A 5557-nucleotide genomic window follows, 5' to 3' on the forward strand; every position below is an offset into this window, starting at 1 on the left:
ACCAGTGATAGGGAAGATAGGACTTGTGTTGGGGCTTAAACCTCCTCTGCCAGTCTTAGAAGGTATTTTATAAGATGGCTGCAAGACCCCACTTTCTTCTATGAACCTTTGAAGCAAACCTGAACAGTTGGCAGGTTAAAAGCCACTATTTGCTCTCCCTCATGTCCTGTTGCATCCCCAGGCTCCTAACCTTGCTCTAGTGGCCCCTGTTCAGAGAACCCAGGAGTCATGACCCGAGGGGCCTTCTGACCCTCAGCCAGAGCCAGGATACCATTGCCCAGCAAGAAGGAGGGCAGAGGCAAATGCTCTCCTCCCTAACCAGCTGTCTCCTTGGGAACACTAAACACCCTGCTGAGGCCCAACGCAGAAAAAAAAACAAATCATGTGTGTGTGTGTGTGTGTGTGTGTGTGTGTGTGTGTGTGAAAGAGAGAGAGGGATAGAGAGGGAGGGAGCAGGCAGGGAGCCACCTCAGCAGTCTAATGCCACCTCCCGCCCAGGGAGGGTAGAGATGTCCCTTCTTTCTCTGCTCCATTCTGCAGGCCAAAGCAAAGCCCATATGCCCTGGTGGATCTGCAGAATCTGCCAGGTGCCACCCTGGTTTGCAGTAGAAGAGTCCCAGGGTGTTCTCTGGCACTCTCTGGGGGTCAACTCCAAGGGCAAGTCCAGTTTGAACCCCAGTTCTCCTTTGGCTCCACACCAGAGTGACTGAGGGAATGCTGGGAGCAGCCCTGAGCAGGGGAAGAACAGAGAGAGGATCTGCAAGCTGAGAATCCCGGACTGAATCCAACCCCAACCACCCACAATGTGACCTCAGGTAAATCACTTGCCACTCCTCTTCTCAGTGTCCCCATCTGTATGTCTGCTGTCATTTATTTGCTGTGTGTCAGTGCTTACCGCGGTGGGCTCAACAGGGCTGCCATTAGGGAGAGGTGTGTGAGATACTTGGCTTGGGCACAAAATTTGAGGGAGCTCCGGAAAGCTCAGTGACCAACACAACTCTTGTTCAAATGCGATAGTTTTAAAAATCAAAAGTAATGCAAAAAAGTTCACGGTAAACAAAACATCACAATTCTAAACAAAGACTGGATCTACTCCATAAAGGTTGTGAACCTGAGCAGCCTTTGCAAGACATTTCCAGAAGGCTGGGTCATAGCCACATGAAGAACCCCTGATGGCAGTGCTGGCCCCAGCTGAAGTGCACCATACTAGCTGGCACTGTTGAGGGCAGTGGTGGATGGTACAGGCAGGGAGGCCCACAGACTCGGGTCTGAGTCTTTTCCCTATTTACCATCTCTGTGACCTTAGATCAATTATTTAGTCACTCCAAGTTACGCATAAGTTTCCTTATGAAATAGTAAAAACACGATCTCCACCTCAGAGTTATTATAACGCAGGGCGCCTGGTCAATAATAAGCATTCAGTCTTAGCGGTTGTCATTATAGTAGCATCATTTAACAAACATCAGATGCAACGTGAACAATTCCCTGGGCTGGGCTGAGGATAAAACGGGCTGGCATTTGCGGCTGCCTGCTCGCTGTCTTTCTGAGTCCCCCTGATCAGCTGCATCTGCCGGGCTCTCTTGTTAATCAAATACACAGCTGGCCTGGGAGCTGCCTGCCTGGAGCTGCCTTTACCGCTGCATCTGCTGCCATCTGGATATCGGAGGGAGCACAGAGAAGGGCTCGGTGTTGAGGCAGGAACAGCTGGGGCCGGGGGCCAGGAGAGTCCGGGGCAGCAATCTGTTTGCCCTGCATGCATTTGAGATGCACGGTTTTTGGCAAGAAACAAAATAGCATTCCCAGGTCCCAGCCAGCTGTATCTGCCTTCTCCTTGGCATGTAGGGAGCAGGTGGCTTTGGCCCACTTTGGACCAGTAATCTGCTCTGATGACGGACTTGTCCAATTTGAGAAGACATAACAAGTGACCTCACCAATAGGACAAGGGAGGACATTTTTCCAAAGCCTTTTGAGTAGCCTTTTTCCTTTCGATGCCTCTATATTGCACATGGGAAGAAGGGCTTTGGACTAGAGCTTTGAGAAGGTGATAGTGGTAATTTTTTCATTTAGTAAACTAGAGGCATTCACAGGAATCAGGAGGACTGACCAGTGGACATGGAAACCATACAACAGCAGAATTCAGGGTTCTCAAGCTGTCATGTATCTCAGAATACCTAGAGGGCTCATTAAAAACAGAATTCTGCTTCATTAGGTCCGGGATGGGGCCAAGAAGTTTACATTTGTAGCAAGTTCCAGGTGAGGCTGATGCAACCGACATTCCTGGAGAGGGAATGAGCCTCTTTGGGACCTCTAGGGACCACTGACAGGAGCAGATCTGGACTCTGGAGTCAAGTTACCCAGGCTGGAGTTGAGAAGAACTCAGTTTCTTACTGACTGTTGGAACTTTGGAAACCTAATCTCTCTGCGAATCAGTTTCCGCATCTGTAAGATGGAAATGATGACAGTGATATTAATACCCCATGGGTTCCATGTGAGAGCAAAATGAATTATCTATATAAAGCACTCAGAGTTGTGCCTGGCCTGTAGGAAGAACTTGATGCACATTAGCTACTCTACTCTGTAATATTTAAACATTTTGCAATGAGAACTATTGCAAGTGTGCTTTTGTAAATAAACTAGAAAAGGTGAGTAGGAAAAGGTCCCTATGTATTCATGCACATCCAAAATATTTGCATATAATTTCAAGGGGCTCACAGACCTTTGGAAACTCACCCTTCCCAATGCCTCAGGTTAAGTAGATTATAATAGCTATCATTTTTACACTTTTTTTTTCAGAATCCACAATTCCAGAAAACCTTATGATATCTAAGAAATGAGCCTTTCTATTGCATGAAGCACAGCAGATAATCCACATTCTAAATTATGCCAAAGCCAGTCATTCCTATTTATAGACAAAAGAACTGTGGCTCAGAGAATTCCCAAGTGAGTCTTAGAAGCAGGATTTGCACCCAAACCTATCAGACTGTATGTCACAATGCCCCTATTCACTTCCTTAGAGTGACTGAATCGCCAATTTATCTAGAGGAACATATTTAGCAAAGATTGAGTGATCAGCCCCAGAGGGAAAAAATTAAAAGTTATTCTTGATCTCAAAGAACTTACGCCTAAGAAATTGGGATGAGCACAAATACATAAAATAGTAGATCTTTACCATCCAAATAATGGACGTGGCAGAGCATTGCTGTGGTTCACTGGATATTTGTTCGCTCTCATTTCCCAGCTTCCCTTGTGTTATATTCTGGTTATGAGACTGGTTGTGGCCAATGAACATGAGTGACCTCTCACAAGCATGTCGTCTGATCACTCACTCCTTTCTCTCTCTTGCCTTGCAGCAGTGATTTAGGAAGTGATGAGTTCCAGATGGCACAGTTGGAGATGGAGGGGGAAATGAGCCTCTCTGGGTTTGTCACTAAGATTTCTGGTTAACGCAACATAATCTAGCACGGCCCCCCACCCCACTAGGCAAATGGGATTGCCATAATTATAGGCAGAGAATTTCCAAGAAAATTAGTGAATCCTGATCTACTCAAGAGTTGAATCAGCTGCAAGCTCCACTCTAGATGTAGTACATCAAAATATTCAGGGAAGGACCCTGGGAGTTTTTATTTTTAATGAGATGAAACTGAGGATTGGTAAATTTGGGAATTCTAGTGCTGTGATCTGCTACATCTCCCAGAAAATCTCCCACAACAGAAACTGTCACAGGACTTTCCAGAGGGCAGGCTCTGGGGAGGGCTTCCTGGGCTAGAACTCTGATTCCACCTTCTTCTAGCCATGTCACTTTGGGTCATTTAAGAAACTACTTTGTGAGTAGAAACAGAAAGGGGTTTCAGTTGGTATCTGGATGCTTCCAGCAATGGCTGATACGTGATAAAACTCAACCAACATTCACTATTTGAATGACAGTTAGAATGGTTAGAAAGCTCTCCCTCACAACTCCAACTCTTCTGCCATTTTGTTCTTCTTCACTCATTTCCCAACAACCTTGCTGAACTTCCATGTCCCTGTTCTGTCAGGCTGTGTATGGGCACTTGGCTCCCAGAAGGAAGGGATCCCACCTGGGGACCTCTGTATCCCTCAGGCGTAAGTATGCTAACAGAGACACAGAGAGATGCTAGGTGTACCTCAGTTATCTTCTTTGGAAGACGTGAGGTGGGGTGTTAAGACTATCAACTCAGGAATAAGATTGCCTGGAAGCAAATTCCTGTTCTCCTTAATAGCTGTGTGACCTTGGACAAGTTACTTAACTTCCCTGGACCCATTTTCTTATCTATTAATAATGGAAATAATGGTTCTTATTTCATAGGGTCGTCGTGTGAATTAAATAGTCTAAGCATGTGAAAGGCTCAGAACACTGTCTGGCTTATAGTACATGCTTGAAAATATTGGCGATATTCCTCCTTTTAAGATTATCCAGGTGTGGGGATCAAGGGCAAGATACAGAGACTAGGAAATAAAGAGAAGTGTGGCCAGCTCAGAACCCCACCCCAAGCCCCTCAACAAGTCCAAGGTAAAGCTGGACATTCCCCCAGACTCCCTTGGTTGGTTGGAGGGTGCTGGTCACACAAGGCAGAGCTTGACCGAGAGAGAGCCATGTTCTGTGAGCCCCTGGACCAGAGCTGGGCTCTCTTGGAGGCTGACTTCCTCTGTGACCAGGCCCCTGACAGCCCTGCTTCCCCTCCTTTGCGTTCCTTGTCTTCCTCTCCTAGTTCCCTGTGTGTCAGCTAAGCTCAGGGGTGTCTGCTGGATCTTGCCTTCCTTTGATGGGGGAGTGGCAAGTGAGGAGGGGTTGAGACCAGGCCCCCCCCCCCCCGCCTGTCCCTGTGGGTGGAGGCAGCTGGAGGGAGGCGGAGCAGCAGGCAGGTAGAGGAGATCAAAGTCTCCGCATCAAAGGGAAGAGGAACCAATCAGATGCAGGACTCTTGTCCTCAGAGACTCTTGTCCTCAGAGACTCTTGTCCTCAGAGACTGGATCTGTGCTCTAATTTGTGAATCGTAGTTAACTTTCAAAAACCAGAAGTACGGGGCAGCTGGACCTCTAGCCCAAGGAAGGTGTTTGTGGAAGAGATTCTGGGATGTGGCACAGATAGGGCTCCCATGGAGCTCTAAAAAGAAAGGAATCCAAGTTCTAGAGGGTGGAAACTCCACGGTGAAAATGTCCTAAAGGTCCCATGCTCCTGAGGCTTGCCCTCTAGTGTGTGTATCGGTGGGGGGGGGGGGGGAACTGAAAACACCAAAAGAGACCTTTCACAGTGTGTGATGTGTCACCAGAGGAAGGCTGGATTGGGCCGTCAAGGAAACCTCTCTGAGCAGCTCATGTTTAAGCTGAAGCCTGAGCAGCCACGTGTGATCTGGGGGAAGTGTATTCCTGGGAGGGGGAAAGGGCGAGAGCAGGAAAGGGTTTAGCCCAGCAGAGGCGCAGCAGGAAGCTCAGCAAGGCTGGAGCAGAGTGAGCAAGGGAGAGGGGCATCTGAGCAAGGGACAGGCCTCGGGGCTGGGACAGGGAGGACAGGGTCATGGGGAGCTGTGGCAGGGGTGAA

Source organism: Spermophilus citellus (assembly GCF_964194105.1).
Source record: "Spermophilus citellus genome assembly, chromosome: 2".
Taxonomy (NCBI): Eukaryota; Metazoa; Chordata; class Mammalia; order Rodentia; family Sciuridae; genus Spermophilus; species Spermophilus citellus.